Source organism: Apostichopus japonicus, chromosome 8 (genome assembly GCF_037975245.1).
Source record: "Apostichopus japonicus isolate 1M-3 chromosome 8, ASM3797524v1, whole genome shotgun sequence".
Classification (NCBI taxonomy): domain Eukaryota; kingdom Metazoa; phylum Echinodermata; class Holothuroidea; order Aspidochirotida; family Stichopodidae; genus Apostichopus; species Apostichopus japonicus.
This window is the reverse complement of record NC_092568.1, coordinates 28,033,754-28,054,739: the sequence shown is the minus strand read 5'-3', so window position 1 is coordinate 28,054,739 and position 20,986 is coordinate 28,033,754. Positions and strand designations below refer to the sequence as shown.

The window sequence follows — 20,986 nt, the reverse complement described above, 5'->3', positions numbered from 1 at the left end:
ACGCTGAACTGGATCGATAGTTATATATCTAATCGGCATCAATATATCTCTTACAAAAACACTCATTCTCATCTTGCAGAAATTCAATGTGGTGTTCCACAAGGCTCAATTCTAGGCCCTTTACTGTTTATTATATATGTCAATGACATCTGCCACGTATCAGAAATCGCAAACATTACGTTATTTGCCGACGACACAAACATTTTTTTCGAATCAAATGAAAATGAAAATTTATTTCATATTAAAGTGTCTTCTGAATTAAATAAATTTAACGACTGGTTTGCCTCTAATAAGCTATCGCTTAACATTGGCAAAACGAATTATATCGTTTTTAATACATCCCGAAATTTTAGCTGGGATAAAGATATTTTTATGGGAGGTAAAATTCTCAAAGAAGTATTTTCTAATAAATTCTTAGGTGTACATATTGATCATAAACTTTCATGGGGTGATCATATTTCCATAGTATGCAGGAAAGTTGCAAAGAATATAGGAATATTATCGAAATTGAAACACTACCTGCCACAACACATATTAAAGACCCTTTATCAAACTTTAGTGGTCCCACATTTTTCTTATTGCTCGATAATTTGGTCTGGTACACGTGATACTAATCTTAAGCCACTTATTATATTACAAAAGAAAGCTGTCGGCCACATATCACATGCTGCACCACGTGATCACACCAACCTTCTATTCAAGGATCTGAATGTATTGAAAATTAATGACATAATACGTGTAAATCTTGCCACCTTCACTTATAAGGCTTGGAATGGACTCCTACCTAATGCATTTCATAATTATTTAATCAGTAATTCGGATATACATCACCACAACACAAGACATGCAAATCATGCGCATTATCACAACACGAATACCTCAACAGGAATGTTAAGCCTCAGAAATCGAGCAATAAAAACCTGGAATTCTATTACTGACATTATTAAAAATAAATTATCGTGTAGGTCATTTAGAAAATGTTATATTAAAGAAATAATTGCATCATATTAATTAAAATATCATATAATTGATTTATTGTCGAAACGTGTAATTTGATCTTTAATTTTTTCTTCTCTTTTCTTTCTTCAGGGAGTCTTCTACATTGTTAAGCTATTGTATGCTTTATAGAAGACTTCCTTTCACCTTGTATATTTGCACGTGAAAAAACAAAATAAATCAAATCAAATCAAAACCTTTTTCAACGTCTCAATATCTTTCAGTATATTTCCTGTTAACTACATATTCTGAACGATATTTCGGAAGAGAACATATTGAGGACTACCCGCATGTGTATTCTATATCATTATATCACCATTTACGAAGAATTTGTTTCACTTTTAAGCGTTTGACATTCGGCAACGACGCCTATAGGCGTTCGTTCGCCTCACGTTACACTGCGATGGATTCCGCGAAACGCCAAAAAATGGGTGAGTTAAAGGAGTGTAGTGTTAGAGTGTCGGACCGAGGATACGAAGTCAATGATTTGGTGAAGGCAATCATCGGGGATATCTAAAATGACAAGGTATTAAGTTGTGTGAAATCTGGGGGATATTGGACAATTACTCTACGAAACAGGGAGGATGCAGAATTACTCATAGAAACAGGACTTATAATCAATGGTGGGACTTGCAACGTGTATGGAGTGTCGAAATCACTTTTAACTGTTAGTGTATTTGGCGTACCCTCGTTTATTGACGACGAGGAACTCTCCGAGAAACTGCTCGAATTTGGTTGCAAACATAAAGGACAGTGGCACCACAACACATACAAGGAATTCCCCAACATCGAGAATGGAATCCGTTACATACGGTTAGATCTACCCGCAAAATCCAAGAGCCTTCCATACGCAATTACGGTAACGATATACATATGATGATAAAGCATAATGGACAAACCAGGGTATGCAATCTTTGTCTAGAAACCGACCACATCATGCGGAACTGTCCCAAATACATATGCCTAAAGTTAGATGCTATAACTGCAACGATTTTGGACATAAAAGTTTTAATTGTCCACAACCCGAAGCTGACGATGACGAAGACACCGACTACAACGATCACCATGGTGACCAACTCATAACATCAAGTAACAACAATCAACCAAGAGATGAAGTCATGGACTTATCCCAGACAAAAGATACGGAGCACAACGAAATAACAAAGGAGCGAGACCATACCACAACGACACATAACGAGGGTAACAACTAACAATGGTAAACAACGAACAACGTCACAAATCCCACGGGCTGCAGAAAATAAGGCAACTGGAAAAACTAAACCGGCCAAAGATAAAGCTGCACGAGATAACAACAAAACCACCAATAATCTCGATCGCAACAACAGAGCCACTGAAATTCCCCAACAGATAAAGCGAACATTGTCCCTTGGTGAGGGGGAATTTCAGAACTGTTCGACTGAAAAAAAAAGACGTTTCATCCAAATCTCAGCAAAGCGAGGAATTCCAACACTGTAAAAAAAAATTGTAAATTTTACAGTGAAATGGCTGTCAGCTAAAATGCCAAAAATAATTTGTTAATTTTACAATCACTTGTAAATTATAAAACAGTTAAAAACTGTTAACTTTACCATTTTTGGTAATTCAAATTACAAATTATTGTAAAGATATTTACCGAAAACTGCAATATTTACAGTTGAAAACTGTAAAATTAACAATTTATTTTAAATTAATTTACAACAATATGTAATATATACAGATGAAAACTGTGAAATTAACAATAAATTGTAAATGAATTTACAAAAAAATGTAATATTTACATATTAAAACTGTAAAATTGACAATTTATTGTAATGAATTTACAAACATATGTAATATTCACAGTTTAAAACTGTGAAATAAACAACAAATTGTAGATGAATTTACCAAAAAATGTAATATTCACATTTTTGAAATGTAAAATTTTCCAATTTCACAATAAATTACACATTACTGTAATTAATTTACACAAAAATGTAATATTCACAATTGATTGTCTGCAGGGTCACAACAAATTTGGAAAATTAACACGTCCTATTTCCATGGCAGTGGTATTTCACCAGTTGGTTAGCGATACAATATTTACTCGATCAAGGGCATACAATGTGACCTTTGAGCTACTTGAAAAATGAAATGCTTAAACATGAAACATGTACAAATGACCATTATATATATAAGTAAGGAATTTTAACTTTTTTTCTGTAGTCACATTTAGACTGTGGGTAAAACAGAGTAAATTTTCAAAAATGGAAAATAACAAGGAAATAGTTTATTACAACTTTATTACAACTGTAACTGTGCTTACATTCTTACTATCATTAAAACACCAGTCTTACATATGGCCATGTGTTTTAATCTGGGCCAGTAAATAAGTGGCGATGTTACATCTGTACAACACATTTCAAGGGGCAGCCACTCCCTAACCCCGCCCCCCCCCCCCCTCCGGGTGGATCTCGGGTCCCCCGAAATTAGTGGTTTCCCCCTTAACCCTCACCCCAAGAAAAAAATAACAAATACAACAGAAAAGTATAACATTTTACCTCATTCGTTACCTCAAATCTCCATAATGTTTCAGAGGAAGGACATTTTGTACGAACGTATCTTCAATGTTTTCTGTTTCTTTCGAAAATTCCCAGAGAAAGAATCTGCATCATTAATATTCCGAACTGTAGCACTAAATATGATTTCACAATATTAACCCATCGTGTACAAAAGTTATAAAAGGTGACAAAAGGAGGGCCTGTCACTTCCATACACAAGTTCACAAGAACCTTGAAGATGTGCAGTTAGCCACGTCGCCATGAATGGTGGCAGACCGTGATTATGATTATGTACAGGTCGGGAGAAAAACACAATATGGTTGGTTACCTGTGTGACCCTCCTATGGGCGCCCATTCATTTTGTTAATGCTCGCAATCAGCCTCCAATCAGTAAACTCAACAGATAGCTAGTATGATGCTGAATTAGCCCCCTTATTTGCAAATGTTGTAAAATTTACAAAGTGTCCCTCATGTTTGCACAAGTTTTATGTGGGTCATTCCAAGCCAAATTTTTTACATGCCCAAGTGACAATTTCCTGTTTTTTTGCAGAAATGGAACTCCCTCTAATTAGTTGATAATTAATGACCAATTAAAAACATTTATGTCAAAATACATTTTTTTATGAAAGATATTACACTCAAAAAATTATTTCAAGTACTTGAATATATTCCTAAAGTAAACATACCAACTGATCCAAATTTTGATGAAAATAGACGAAAATTTAATAATCTTTATTCACGAACCGTCTCCCACATGACCACCTTTTTCCCCGCCAGTTGTACTAATGCATACACTTCCGGGTTGGCTTACGATTTTTTAATCAAAGGCGAAGGCAGGCATGATCCTGTTTTAACTGCGATACTGTAGGGTAAACAACCCCCTTTCAAATAGTGGTTGCCTCCAGATGATTCCTTTTTTTCAAATATTTTTTATGAATTTTTACAATATTGAAAGCAGTTTCCGTATTTGTCACCCAGGCGTCGCACCCAGTTTTAGAGTAAAAAAATCCAATAACCCCTGACACGTCATGTGGTACTCATTAATTATTCATGAGCTAGCATCACCACGCTATAGTTTAGGTTGCACTGTGTAGTAACTATGTAGTTAGATATATATTTAATTAAGGAACATTATTCACAGAATATAAGAATGTGGTCAAAATGAAAAGGGAAACAGGAAAGCGTGATGTACAATAAGACGATTCGCGGGAATGAAATTTGATGTTGTACTTTTAGGTTCCAAAAATATTCCTATTCTCATGTTTTCCGGGGTGAACAGGGAGACGCTTTAGGCTATGTGAATAAATAATTTAAAAGGGCACCGACAGCACAAACAAAAGGGTATCACAGCATTTTGTGCCATCGGTGGTGTAATATTTTGGGGGGCACTGACAGCTTTTTTCAGTAAAAAGGGCACGATGGCAAAAGCCTTCAGTTTTGTCGAGCCCTGAATAGGATAACCTATTCTGAATCTGCGAACAGCCGAACTATCAGTAATGGGTCACTAGAGTAAATGGGTGTAGTGACCAATGGAGTGGGCCCCAATTTTTCTGAAGTTTAAATAATTCTTGCAATCAATTCTTACAATCCAAAGCCAAGTCTCATGCTTCACAGTTGGGCATTTTTACACAATAAAACACATATGGAATTCTATTTCGGCTGAACTAATGTCTGAATGGCAAACCTACTACACAAAATTGTGAGATTATAACCAATTGCTACCAGTGTTGGCGCTAGGATCATAATTTCGGGGGGAAAATCCCCCCTTCTGATTTTTGGGGGGGGATTTTTAAATTTTTTTTGGGGGGGATACTAAAATTGAGCGTAAATTTAAACTTCTTCGACATAAAATGATGTTGTACTAGTTTTATGCATTAGCAAATGACAGTTGAGCATCAGTAGTACAAATTAAAAGCTGATAAAATCAAGCACCATCCCCCCCAAAAAATATGTATATATTTTTAAGGGGGGGAAATCCCCCCGACGATTTCCCCAATGCGGGATCGGCATGAAAAATGCGGGAATCCCGCAATCGCGCCATCACTGATTACTACTATTTGTTAATGTTCACAATTGTCACTACAGAGCCCATTCGAAGTCACTGACGTTCTGGATCAAAGAGAGTACTTTCGGATGGGTGCCATATCCTTTCTTGAGTTTCGATCCTTTGTCCGGATTTATCATCAAGAAACACCTACAAAATTGAAGAATAAAAAATGGACAAAAATGGACAGATATAATAGTGTACAGAATAATACTTTGTCAAAATCCCATCAAAGGATATATGCATGAGATCACTTATGAACAATTGTTGAGATATTGAGTGATAGATAGAGTGATGGATGCAGCGCAATCAAAATAGCCCTGACCAGCAAGATGCTGGTATGAGTTAGTGATATTATCTTGGAAATCTGTTATATTCCGGAAATTTGTCGTTAAATACAATTACCCAAAGCTTGACTGATATCAGCACCCACAAATGCGGATGAGTTTCCGGCTTGCGGGTGCACACAGCAAAGGCACACGCAAAAGTTTTGCGGGCAAAAACAAATTGTGTCCGACAGCACCTGACGTGTGCCCTAGGCTCCGTACAAACCATCCATCAGGTGTTGTCGTACACAGTTTTGTTTTGATGGTAAACCAACTTTCATGGATGTAGACGATGCGATTCCACCCACAAGGTTTTGCAGGTCACAAAATCGCCTTAAGAAAATAAGCATTATTCTAGCTCATATTCAAATGATGGGTCAAATTTTTCTTTTTCATTGCATTCTGTGAGATATCCTGTGAGTTCTTCGAATGTATTCCAGATTAATAGCAATTTTAGACAGGATCCATGGCTCTCATAAAAAATTAGGCAGGTCCTGTGATTGATTATTAGGATATTTTCTGGCCCTTTTTACCAGCTAAGGTCATATAGAGCCACCCAATTCTTTTTTATATCAGTTAGAGACACTGAGAGCTAAAATATATCACCCAGGTGGCTCCTGTAGACCCATAACCTTTAGGCTCACGCCTGGGTCGTATGTGACCCACCTTTTCCCCTGGCCACTCGAAACTGCCAGTAGGTACCCGGAAATTTGGACAGCGGGATGCAGGCGCGTGACGACCCGCGCTGTTGCGAACACAAGGGGGCAGACGTCAGCCTCCTCTCAGCCATTGTCGCGCAAATCCCACCCTACTTATTGAGAGGTGTGGGCTAATGGTTGACCAGCTGTGGGAGAGCCTCGTCAGCAGCAGGCTGAGAGATGGACTGGATGGGGGTGGAAAAAAATTGAGCAGGGATGAGGTGGTTAGAAGGTTGCCGTTTGGGAAGGCTGAGGTGGAAAGATTCTGTGGTTAGGGATATGAGAAGGGTTTGGCAGGTGCCAACATGTGTGATGGCTAGCCCGCTTCCCTTGAGGGGTGGGAGAAGTTGAAAGATGTCCCAATTCACAACCGATCTCATAAATTGCATATCACATGTTCGTATCTACTTTTTCATATTGGATCGACCATTCATGTCCAACTTGAAGGCTTCTGGTTCTCCCAAATTCGCTCCTGGTTCACTCAAAATCTTTGTGCACCAACCAGGAACCCCTTTTCTCAAAATGTGGCTCCTAATTCCAGCATAAAAAAACCCACCATTGTTGCCCGTTCTTTCCAGGCATGGTTATTGACATACTGAGTGTACTGTACCTTTGAAAAAGGTCCAAAGTTGCAGGTGCTCCTTCATTATATTCTATTCCGAAACAGTAGTAGGCTGAAAACAGCATTCCGAGGGCAGACAGGAATGACAAAATATTGTCAGCAACAACATGGCGGTCGATAACCAGCATCCATTTCTTGGCAGTTAACATCTCACCTGAAAGTGAATAAATATATTTCTCATTCACCTCCTTTCAACAAGAACAAATTTGTGTTGAGATTCCAGCTGGAAATATTATTTTGGGTAGTCTGTTTTTTATCCATTTAGGTTGCTGCAGTTGCAATATTCTTGCATGGATTTGGCTACTGTATTGATTGCTGACCTCAAGTGACCTTGAAACAACATAAAAAAATAGGCTTTTGAACTCCAAGTGGGGAACCTAAGCTAAGTATAATAACAGTTAGGGATGTGTCCGATCCAAAGTTTTGAGATCCGGCCGGACCCGATTTTACCCGATAGTACGAACTATCCGGCCAGATCTCCGGCCGGATAGTATGAACTATCCGGTACACCCCTAATAACAGTCCCACAAGTTGATTTTCACCAGATTTCATGCTTACAATAAGTGTCATAGACGCACACACACCCACATTTCTGCAGAAATTAATTTCGCCATTGGCAAGAAATAACCCCCATCAAATCTTGCAACCTTGTGTGAACTTGTCCTCCTGTTGACTTTGTCATTTCAATTTGAAGTGAAGCATGTCACAGCTTCAAAATAATATTTAGGTCTGACTTTTTATTAGTGATCTGAAACAGTTCAGTAAATACTATTTCGTATTAGCTCATGAATTTTCAATACAGCCCTTAGGTTGACAAAAGGTTGAGTTAAAATCAATCTTATTCTACAGATAGAGTGCTTACCACAAGCAATCAGGAATGGGGTGTTTTGAAGATCCTTCTGCCTGTCTACATCATCTTTGGTGGTTGTAGGCTGAAATAGAAAATTAAATGAAAGAGAAATGTAAATCAAAACAGGAGGCCTTGATTCTGACGAACCTTATAACATATTGATGAAATACACTGCAGCCTACAGACTTAGTGACCTTAAATCATTTTGATTTTTTTCTTTAGTGTCCCGTAAGTTAAATCTTTAAATTAGCGGGATTTTCCATTATATTGCGCAATCTTCACATTCGCGAATTGTTACGTATGGAAACGATTAATCGTTAATCATTCGAATAATGCGTAGCGATTACCGAATAGTCAATTATTCGTAAATCCCTATAGCCTACTATTTGCATATTAGAGCGCAGGCTAGGCATTCAGCGATATCACTTTTACTGGTTTTAGTAACACCTAGGGTTCGCATTATTAGCAGTGAAATGGGGGAATCGCGCAATCTGAGGCTGTGCTCCCGCGCCACCCCCCCATCCCCCCGTAGCGCCGCCACTGCAGACAGTAAAATTAGACGTAGGCCTAACATATTTTTTTCAATGGACAATTGGAGATCGCGAAATTATCGGCACTAACGATTATTCGCTATAGTTCTTTTGTTTATCGTAATTGCTACAAAACTAACGAATAATAGTTTATCGTTAATTGCCAACAGCCCTACACTGCACTACAGTACCTACATTGTACAAATGATCATTCCAAATACACCTTGAACAATTGGAGTACAGTAAAGAAGACTAAAGAGGGATTAAAAAAACATTTCTTTTTCATTCATGTACTTCACAAGCTATAAACCCTGAGTTAATGCTCACTTATCACTCCTCCCTAACTCCTCATGCCTTTGGTAATTTGTATTTGCCTCCTCCCCACCCCTCCACCACGCAGTTCACACAGTTCAAACTACCAACCCCCTTGTGTGGGACGTCATCTATGAGTGCCCCCTAATCACTGGTAAAAAGTTGATTATTCAACATTTTTGGCATCAACTATGAACCAGTCTGAAAAAAATCATATTCATGACATGTCTTTATGACTGAAATTCACAGTACTGTTTTCAAGTTATGATACTAAAATTCCCACAGCGTGCCATGAAATGTTACTAAAATTTCTCCATTCATCTTCATCCTTAGCCAAACTGTCATTGTTTGATATTATTTCCTAACAAAATGAGTAACATTATATTGTATAAATGTTCAGTATTTTTTTTTGTATGAACCTGTTAACATATTACAAAATAATTTTACTTTATATCCGGGCGCTAACGCACGCTTCTCACGTGTGGGGCGAAACAGACGACCTGCTGCCATCTGAAGTTAGTAATTCTATAGGGCAGGGCGGACTTCTTTGAACAATGCTGTTACCAGGACAACTGTACCCAACCCGCCGTACTATCAGCCGGTGAAAACAAACGGTCTACGTTCACTGACACTGAGTTACTGTGGCCTAGCTTGATCGACAGAGCTAAAATATTCTTATTTACAAGTTTAAACTTCAAATAATGTCAAATATTTGTGTAGTTATATGCTACTAAACACTTATCGTTTGGGATTTAGGGAACAAGTACGTCAAGAAACATTTTTTTCACTTTCACTTTTTCACTTTCACTTTCACTTTTTCACTGGCAAAAGCCATTATTTGTACGCTATCTCGCTGTAGGTATGTGTGTGCTCACCGGCAGAAATCCGGTGGATGCTGAAAAGTGACGTCAGCACGCGCTGCCCTATTGTAATTATTTTCTCAAATTTCACCACCTGAGCCTTTGTAACTAGCCTAAATAAGATAATTAACATGGGTTGATCATTTTATTGATGCATGCAAGTGATCTGATAGAGGCTAGTGATGGATAAACTAGTATAGTCAGTATTGCGAAGTTCGCCATACTGCGAAGTTCGGGCACCCTAAGAAATACACGATTTTCACCATGAAAACCTACAGGAAGAGCCAAATTTCACCAAAAAGTACGAAGCTACAGTTATTTTCTCTCCAAAATGACCCGTGTGCAAGAAATTACTTACATATTTGTCAATAAAATGACGAAGATCTATGAAGTCTGTTATAATTACTGAAAGAGCAACTGCGCCACCAATTTTATCACCAGCGCCACACTGTGGGTTGCGTGTCCGAACTTCGCAATACTCTAGCAAGAAATACCAGTTCCACAATCACGAAGAATCTTCTTGGAAAACAACGTGAAAACAGTTTGCAGGAAAGAAAGTTTGGCCGTGTATCGTACTATAACAAAATTCTCCCACCATATGAAGTATATTTTCAAATGATTTATACCAGAAGATTTAGTTTTGGGGTGTTTTAAGTCTTAAGTGGCCGAACTTCGAAGTCACCATCCTACTACTATTCCTTTAGTTCTACTATGTTAGCATATTAAAGAAACTTAGAAATAAACTACGATTTGTTAATACTATTAGGCTAACTATTGACAAAGTAGAATTCGGCCTAGCTAGTTCAATCCAAATCTCAAGTTCGAATAGTTCATATAATAGACCGAGAATATCGTTTGAATTTGAAATAATTTCACTTTATACCAAAGGCAAGGGCGATATTTACTATAGATTAGTAGTACTAGTAGTATAGGCCAACGCCGCACCTTGGCGGGAAAACTTACTACGAATAGCCTAACACACTAATTTACCTGTATAAACAGTCAATTAAGCAGAAAAGCCTAGGCTTAAGTTTGCCCCGATAACAGCGTCATGCAGTGTGTAGCCTAGGCTATATAGACCTAGCCTAGTGCTACTATTTAGCCAGTGAATTGTTGCACCAAATATGTACGATACGGAAAAAAAAATCAGTGATGTGTTTGTACGTATCGAAAGGACAATTTCATAAAAGATTTGAACTCATTCTTACCTTAAATAACGGCTAGCTAGTCTGATACTGTGAACGGAATTCGGTCGACACGACTGTGAGTACGAGTACACATGCGACGGGGTCCGGTACAGAGAATACGTATGGTCAACCAGAGTGTATATAATAGCATGCATGTCCCGCCTGCACGTTGTGTATCGCAGCTAGCTAGCGGCGGTGCAGTATATACTATGACGTTTACGTACGTCGTACGCGTAAAGTTGATATGAGTACAGTACACCGACTGTTTTTGAAATTACCTGTTGACAATTGTATTTTATACTACGGAACTACTGTAAATTATACAGTAATTTTTTACAGTGAACCCTAGGATCACTGAGCCGCAATAATGATTGTATTGACAATATATTTATTACTGATGGCGACGCTATCAGCGACTGATGACATTAATCCTGCAAACAATATCACCTGCAAGTATTATAACATTAACTCTTTTAATGATGTAGAATCTCACTCCAGTTTTTCCATTTTTCACCATAATAGCCGAAGTTTAAACCAAAATTTCGACGAAATCAATACTTTTATTTCTTTATTAAAAGAAAAATTTTCAATAATCGGTTTTACGGAAACATGGTTTACCAATATTATTTCACCCCTGATATCCATAGATAATTACACTCTCATTGAAAAACATCGTGAAAACCAAAGGGGTGGCGGCATGTGCCTATTTATTAATAACGATCTTAACTTTAAAAATAGACCCGATCTTTCTATTTTTAATGAATCTATTGAATCTCTATTTGTTGACGTCATATTACCCCACATGAACGAAAAGTGTACTGTAGGTATTATATATAGACCACCAAGTGGTTCTCATGAAATGTTTGATTTTTATCTTCAAAATATTCTTAGCACTATATCGGAACAACAGTGTAAATCGTATGTAATGGGAGATTATAACATTAATCTATTGGATAAACCCAAGTCCCGCCGATTTTTAAACATCCTTTATTCCAACGGGTTCATTCCAACAATCTCTAAACCCACTCGTATTAGCAGTACTTCATCAACTTTGATTGATAATATTATTACCAACGTTAACTTCAACATCTATTCAGGCATATTTATCACTGATCTTAGCGATCACCTACCGATTTTTCTCAAAGTACCAACCAGGAGATATAAACAGAACCACTTTGTGAATGTTCGCAATTATAGCACCAACAATATTAGACGCTTTATCGCAGAGATCCAGGACAAATTATGGGACAATATCCTGAGAGGAAATGACACTAATACTGCATATAATATATTTTATGACTGTATAAACACAACATATAGTAACTGTTTTCCATACCACAATATCAAAACTAAAAATCGCAAAAAGAAACATCCTTGGATCACAAAAGGTATTTTGACTTCTATTAAAAAGAAAAATAGGCTTTTCAAAAATTACATTCAAAATCCAACGCCTATTAATAAGATGTCTTATACAACTTACCGTAACAAGCTTAATCACATTATTAGATTCTCCAAAAGATTACATTTCAACCAAGGGCGTCAAACCGATTTGAAACGTGGGGGGACGGAATCGTTTCGAGTATTCCGGCCGTAAGTACTATCTAAGCGGAGCGCCACCATCGGTTGGCGCGCAGCGTACAAGAAAATTTTTCGTCTGGCAGACCCCTCAGATTGCAGGAAACGGCACTTCCCGTGCATTATGGCAGAAAGCAACACCCCTAAAATTGATAAAAATTTCCGGCAATTTTTTATTTTGGTAAATATTCTCGAAGGAAGTGATCGCCATTTATTCCTAAGTTTACCAATTCCTCGTCTCCCAGAAGCGCCCAACATTTAAGATATCGAAACATTTTCATGTTGGCTGATCCATGATCACCGCCCATCAAGGGCGGCGAAAGCACTTTTAATCTGGGGGGGGGGCACCGACATCAAAGGGCACTTTGCAGCAATTCGATTGGACTGATGCAGCCTTATATTTAGTACCCTTACAACTCTTATTGTATTATCTTATTTGTGTACACACATCAATTCATCAACGCCCCCCCCCCCCCTCTCAAGGAAAATATGCATACTAGCACTGCAATATCCAATGTGCAAATTGGGAAACAAGGAACAAGTTTTCTTTTGAGACAAGATGAGGCGAAATCATGCTAATTGCTAATGTAGGAATCTTCCGAATTAGAGTTTATTTCTTGTTAATATCTTAACAAATTTGTTTCATTCGAAATAGCTTTGAGTTTGACCCACAGAAATTCACTAAGAGTCAGAGGCATAGCCAGGAGTTGCAAAGTTGTATGCACGACTATCTGAGCGGAGCGCCACCATCAGTTGGCGCGGAGCGTAGAAGAAAATTTTTGGTTTTACAAACCCCTCAGATGGCCGGAAAAGGCCCTTCCCGAGTGTTCATTCTGGTTCCCTGGCCTCTTGCTAACTTGAGACACCTCAATTTTTATGTAGAAAATGGGCACATTTTTAACCTGGGGAAAAGTGGGGGCACGTGCCCCCTGTGCCCCCCGGTTCCGCCGCCCTTGCCGCCCATGCCCGTGAGAAGTGGTGACTGGGTGAAGAAAAAGCCATGCCGTTTGAAAACATGGGCAGAAAAAGTGAAAGTAGCGAAACCAAAGGTAAAACGCGCGATAACGAAGTGATTATTTTCCAGGTTAATTGAGACTGTATCAAACGCGAGCTTAGGACAAACATATTCAAAGGTATTGGCATTACTAATCCCGATATGTCGTCTTTGAGGTGTGTAGAAAATCCGCAACGACCATCAAAGAGCAATTGAATATTTAGTCTACTTTTCCATTTCGAAAACACTTTTTTTTTAAATTATGACAAAATTTTATGACACCTTTGATTTTTTTTGGGGGGGGAGCTGTGCCCCCGGGCCCCAATGGGCACGACGCCACTGACCCCAGGGCCTCAGATATAGGCCCATTGCAGGGGTGGGCAACCTTTTGAATGAATGGGCCAGATTTTAGGAGTGAAAGATTGACAGGGCCGCACCTAACCAACGGCCTGCTGCTGATTTCAAACCTTTGATTCCGAGGACGTTCAAGCAATAGGTGTGTGTACTTAATCTGTATTCACAAAACCATAATGTCAATACAGTCCTGTTGATAATTAATGGTGATAATAGACCAACCTGACAGCATCATAAGTGCAGATAAATTCTAAGCAGCTAGCTCGTTTTTGGTGATGATGCAAAATAGATTGATTTTTTTCTTTTTTCTTGAGACATCTCACGGGCCGCAAAAAAATCACTGGCGGGCCGCATGTGGCCCGCAGGTTGCCCACCCCTGATCTATAGGAACGATGTCCCAAAATTTCCCCGGACATATAGGCGAAGGAAGCTATCCGCCGCGACTGCATGTGAGTTTCTCGACTTTCTGTCCTGGGAGTCATACCACAAAATGGTGCATTTCCTCATACGCCATTATTAATAATTTAAATAACTAACTAATAAGGCACAGCCCATATCCGAGTTCGTATAGCGAGCTTAGCGCAAATTTGGCGCCAGCATGTTAAACCAGGTTGCTAGGTCTACGAGAATACATTTACATGAAATTTGAAAACAAGGATAGCAAGACAAACAACTTTTATTATGTTTTCAGGACCTCACACATGCGCATGTATCGTCAGACTTAGAATAGGTCCCATGTGAGTGGTGGCTAAAGTGATGAAGGCATGAAAATAAATCAGTGGTTGTTCGTTGGAGTCCTCAAGCAAGTTACCTCGGTTGCTAGGTGGATTTGCATCTGGTTATCGAGAGAATTCTGGTCGGAGCGTACTATGTAACCACCATGTACCCAGGGACGTAGCTAAGGCCTGATGATTGGGGGGGGGGGGGTGTAGTGGCTGAAAATCGGTTTTGAAGCCAGAAAATTCCAACTGCTGCTTTGTACCCCCCACCCTCCCGCCACTCGTCAACGATACGGTCAGTGTCAGTCAGAAAACCCAATCTTTCGCGACTGCACTTCTGTTACGAACTTGCTGCGATACATTTGTACCCACAGGCACTCATTTCAAAAACTTGTTGCCCCCCCCACCCCAACCAAATATTTTTGTGAAATTCGGGCAATATGCTGATAGCTTTTTGGATAATTTGCAATGTGTTTTTCAGTGGTTATACTGATATTATTATTACCCAACAATTATCACCAATACGGAAGGGTAATAAGACGGAAAATGATTGTATGCTATTTGCATGCGATGTAAAAACCGATGCATGCCTGTATGATATGCACATGGTCATGTGTGATGCGCGCGTAGCGCGCGAAAAATTTTGATAATATATTTTTCGGGCAAGTCGTTACAACCCTACCCCCCCCCCCCCCCACAAAACAAATTGGGCTCCTACGCCTATGACGGTAGTTCTATTAGGCATTTATTTTTGTAGTATTCAAAATCATAGAAGTTTTGTACGGTGGAGTATAAGAATCGCGAGAAACAATTTCCCAAAGTGGCAAGGAAAACGTGGTAAATATGACAGGTTAAAGGTCAATTTTGACCGAAATTTAAAAAAAAAATTTAGGTCATGCACAATCACAGGGATACATGAAAAGGCCTAGATAAACTAGAGTGCGACAGTCGGAAATTCCGACTGTCGCACTCCAATTTTCCAACTAGCGTCAGTTTTACCATGGCTTGGGGTGAGACACACCCACACCCCCTCTAACGACGTCCCTGCGCGGTGAATATGGAACACGATCACATGGTTCAGCCTCTGTTGAGTCATGGTGCTCCGTAGCCTTGTCTTCAAACGCCTCAAAGCACTAAAGATCTCTCGGCTTCCGTCGAACTGGCGGAGGAGACGAGGAGCAACCGCAAGAGAGCTTCGACTTCACCAAACATAGCCCGTACCGCTCGATTCATCAACTTGCATATTTGTCTATACCCTTCAACCGACGACGAATGGAACTGGCCTCGAAATAAAGGCAGACTAAGCTTAAGATTGTTGGAGAGCTCAGGGTACCAACTCACGAGATCTGGGTGGAATTCTCCATTCAGCAACATTGAGTGATATTCGAGGATATGAATCCTAAGATGTGTAAGCCCTCACCAAATAGAGCCATGACACTACTCTTTTTCCAAATGTGTGGGGGGGGGACATTTGATATTGTTTCCCCCATCCATCGAAATGTGGGGGGGGGGGACGTGTCCCCCCGTCCCCCCTGGATTGACGCCCATGCCCCCGGGTAAGAAAAAGAGGAGAGAAAAAAAAGAAGAAAAAAGGAAAAAAGAGGGGAAAAAACAAGAGGAGGAGAGGAATGAAGAGAAAAGAAAAGAAGAAAGAGAGATAAAGGAGAAAAAGAGGGAGTAAAAGAAAAACGCGAAGACACCGGGAAGAGAAAGAGGAACAGTGACATCATTACAGCGCTGAAGGGTAGCCAGTGACGGATCAATGATTTCGTAAAAGTTTGACTCACCCTACCCCTTACACCGACAACTCCATTTTTTGACGTTTCCATTTTCCTCTCTCACTAATGATCTATATATATACTATATATGGTCTATCATAACGCGTGTGTAGAATTGTGCTATCAAACCAACTGTGGCTGGTCTCGAACTCGATCGTGTCGTTGGGGAACATGACGATTTTTGGGATGGGGGCGACCGCCCGCCCCCCCCCCATTCAGCATTGTTTTAAATGATATCGCTAAGTAATTTCAAAATAGAAAGTGCTTAGATGCAACTTACAAGGCCTGGGAAGTGTCATTTCCAGCGATCTGGGAGACATTTTCGGCCAAAATTTGCTTGTACGCTTCGCGCTAACAAATGGTCCTGTGTAGTGCCATTTCCAGCGATCTGGGAGGCATTTTCGGCCAAAATTTTCTTGTATGCTTCGCGCCAACCTATGGTGGCGCTACGCTGAGATAATTTGCCTACAGGCTTCGCCCTCCCATTGCAAATTCCTCGCTACGCGCCTGTTCGAATTTGCGACGCAAACAGCAGATATCACATCATATCAGTGAGCATGAAAATGGCGTTCCAGGATGAAAAGCCTCAAAACTGTCCGACTTGCCTGAAAAAATAACCCAAAATTTTCGCGCGCGAAGCGCGCGTTCAACGTGTTAATGTCAATATCATATAAGCAAGCATCGGTTAATACATCGCATGCCATCATGTACCGTACGGTCCGTTCAAATTGCGCAGTATACCGCGGGATGCTAATGTAAACAACGACATGTCTCATGTAGATGTATAAAAAGCATGGAGGTCCAATTGTGTCAAAACTCTCTTTTACATTAGTAATGGCGAATTAGGGCCTGCAACCCCGCCGTGCAGTGGCGGAGCGTCCATATGGTCAGGGCGGCGCATGCCCCCCCCCCCTGACGGACTCAAATGGACTGCTGGCGCGTTTTTCAGCTCTTTACAACTTTTTACTTATTCTAGATTATTGACTTTTTTATTGCGCTCTCATCTACTTATTGACATTTGTCACATTTTGTTGGTGTAATTTGGAGATGACACCTATTTATTCTTCGTTTATCTGCAAATTAGTCAGACCAGGAAAAGGTCATTTCCGGCGATCTAGGGAGTATCTTTACTCAAAAATTTTCTGTACGTTACGCGCCAACCAGTGGTGGCGCTCCGCTTAGATAGTGTTGAAAGCGCCCCTACAGACCTTTCTCGCTCCTCCTGACCAATACCCCTAGCTCCGCCACCTCTGCCGCGCCTCCTACGCCTATGTGTATAGTGTTCGGTTTCGGAAATATCTGCTATTTTTTCATTTCCTTCAACCAAGTTTTATAATAGCCGTTACAACAGGTTTTAATATTTGTACACCAATAAATTAACTGTGTCTGAATTTTCGAAAATTTCTGACCAACATTCTGCATCACACTTCCCTCTACTCGTGCAATTTTGACCAGTCTGTTAGGGGTTCAAGGAAGTTTTTCTATATTGGTTGTCCATAGATGAAATTTTGTACAGCATTATGGGTATGTTTTCAAGTGAGTTTATTCACGAGAAATGTGAATTTTCAAATTCTGAACAAATATGGGGCTTAAAACCTTGAAAAGTGGGGCTGACGGGTATTGTGGGCCGTGACGTAGAATCACCTACAAAAGCAAAGACCCACAGGAGATGCGATCAGGTCGAACATGATGTGTGCCGGGTTGACAATCTTCAAAAAGGTTATGGATGGAAAAAAAAAAACTATTAGGAAATACTTGGTTCTCAGGCAAAAAGTGTACATCTGGTTGGTCATTTCAAGCCCGAGAAATGCCGTTTCCGGTGATCTGGGGGGTATCAAAATAAGAAATTTTCTTGTACGCTGCGCGCCAACCGATGGTGGCGCTCCGCTTAGATAGTAATTCGCGCCCCCCGGGTTTGAAAATCCTGGATACGCGCCTGATACAAAGCAAGTTCCTTCATTGTAATCAAGCAGTAGAATCATGTTGCCAAAAATAAGAATAATAATAATTTATAAAGAAATTAATAAAACCTCTAGGATCCTCCTTGGGATGTTAGAATAATGTGTGAGAGTTTAGAATTCTCAGAAGCATTGAGAAAGGTGTAGGGTGGTTAAATTTGGAGGCAAGATATTAGTTGACCTTTAACTGCAACTAAAACAAATGTTTGCAATTTTACTTGGGACCTACAAGGAATTTCATTTGGATAGAAGTGATCAGAAAACTAGTTGTTCAAAGTGAAAGTTGGTTATTGAAATAAAACTATTTCGTTCTGAAACAATGTTGCCTGTTCGCTCCAAACTAGCAGTTATCTAGCTCTAATAATCGGGTGATATCCATTAATTATATTTTAAGTAATGGAAGGACACACTCCACCAGGTTACCCATCTTTAAGCAATCACAGTGAGTTGCTTTGAAGGGAAGGAATGGTATTCCTAGTATACAATGATCGGATATATGGAGCCTACTAAAACGTTAAATCTTTCTATATCGCCATGAAGTGTGCCACTGACATACACACAAAGTTCAACGTTAATTGCCTCGCCCGTATCTGTCTTTGGTAAATTGATCAACTGAGACTGAGAGAGGAGAAACCGTTTGTTTTTATTCAAGAACACTCTCGTTGTGGCTGGACCGAGAAACGTGGCATCGCTGACTGCAAGAGCCCCTACAATCTGCACATTCAATATCGATGAGATCATGCTTAAAATGAACGAGACACTGGCATTAGCGCCTTACATTTTAAGGGTAGAATGATTGATGACATCAATGGCCTTGTATGTATATGACGGCAAACGAATGCACGCCATGGACGTAGCCAGGGTGGGGGGGGGGGAGCAGTAGGAGAGACTGCTCCCCTTTCAGTGTCGAAAAAAATGTTAAAAACTTGGGTCTATGTTATGCAATGCAGGACGCATAATTACGCGCAATGAATTCTCTAAACATTAGAAACCGTATAATCTGATAATAACTATAATGTGTATTTCTGCTACAAAATATGAAAGTTTATATTGTCAATCATTAAAGTTCGTCAAATGTATTAAAGTCCAGACATTGGACAATAAACAAAATCATCTTACTGGAAAAATTGTAAAAGAGCACCTTGTTTGTCTTTCTGATATTATATGTAAAAGAACATGTAAAATAATTCAACCGAATAGGAAACCAAATCTGCTGAAAATATGATATGATAATGATGAAACTGGCAAAACATTGCACCAGATCGCATCTAAGAACCTTCAAATGGGGACAAACTAAAACGAATGACCTCGAATGACCGAATGACAATTGACTTTGTACAGGATTAAATATCATTAACGAATGACAGCGAATGACAACGAAGGACGGTGGTGAGAAGAGATAAGAGGGATAAGAGAGAAGAGGCCCCACCTTTATGATCAGTCGGGGAAAAGGACCTCCGCTGGGGGGGGGGGGGGCGACCGCCCCTTGCCCGGGGGGGGGTTAATAAATACAATTTTTTACAGCAACATTTTTTTTCAAATTTGGGGTAAAAATCCCACAGGGCAAGTCAAAAATCTTGCTCAAGAATTTCCGAAAACATCGGTCACAGTCGCAAAATGTCAACTCGGATTTTTGCGAGTTTAACCCCAATTTTCCGATACAAGTTTTTGCGAGACTTTAATATACCCACGAAGTCTGAACTGTGATATCCGGTTGAAGCAAATGTCTGTGCTGTCATTCACTGTCATTCGTTTTAGTCAAAGCAATTTTTTAGTGTTTACAACATATTGTCATTCGTGATGTGTAACGCAATTGTCATTCGTTTTAGTAACACCCTTCAAATGTTGACAAATTTCTCAAAGAGGAGGGGGCGCTCCCTCCACTTAGACCCCTCCCGATATCAATCACAAAATGTGCCCCCCTTGCAAATTCCTGGCTCTACTAGAGTACGTCGCTGTTGCATGCAGAATACTTCCATGAGCTTGCCGACTCCGTCAACCCGTCCCTGTTATGGAATGCGAAAAGGGCCAACGTGAGGCGCCGTCCACGTCAACGTGAGCCGCCTCTCAAAAGCCAGCAGCCGTCCACTTAGAGATCGCTGCACAGCCAACCTTTCGGGAACCGTCCATTCAGAAACGGTCTCGACTTAAAAACCGTCGCGACTTAAATATGGTCGTGATTCAGAAACCGTTCATTCAGATAACGTTCATTCAGAAATGGTCGTCTTAGAGATTGTCCATTTGAGTGACAGCAAACTTGTATAAAACATCGTTAAACTTTTCAATCACAGAGTCGAGTTGCGTTGACCGCTCGTAAATTCAGTGTTACCAAGTAACGTTTCATTATAAATGTAATAGTATATCACTAAACAAATAATTTGTATTTAGCGTTTCATTTTAAGTGTACTGGTACCGTATATCATTAAAACAAATGAGTGGACGGCGCCTCAAGTTGACCCATTCCGCGTTCCATGTCTCTGCTTATGTTGAGTAAGGGTTTACACCAACATTCCACGTATGCCCGTCCCGAGCCGTATCTCTATATACGGCTCTGTGCCCGTCTAACTTTGGGATACTGGTATTGAAGCTATAAACGTCACCCTTTACCCTGACTAATTTCGTCGCTCTAAATCTACATGTCAACAA

At 39.8% G+C, this 20,986-nt stretch overlaps 1 protein-coding gene and 1 long non-coding RNA gene across 6 annotated transcripts in view; both read right to left on the bottom strand.

Annotated features, from left to right (window-relative positions):
- Window positions 1-20,986, bottom strand: part of LOC139971412 (uncharacterized) — a 268,235-nt gene that overhangs the window by 188,412 nt on the left and 58,837 nt on the right. The gene's annotated exons all lie outside the window — the stretch shown is intronic.
- On the bottom strand, window positions 3,477-11,300 carry LOC139971423 (uncharacterized). 2 transcript variants are annotated; one of them, XR_011794385.1, is made up of 4 exons: window positions 10,984-11,293; window positions 8,086-8,155; window positions 7,212-7,377; window positions 3,477-5,727 (listed from the first exon to the last, which is right to left on the bottom strand). It is a non-coding gene; the product is annotated as an uncharacterized lncRNA (long non-coding RNA). The 2 variants fall into 2 exon arrangements; XR_011794386.1 differs by lacking the exon at window positions 3,477-5,727 and adding an exon at window positions 5,735-6,786 and having other exon boundaries at window positions 10,984-11,300.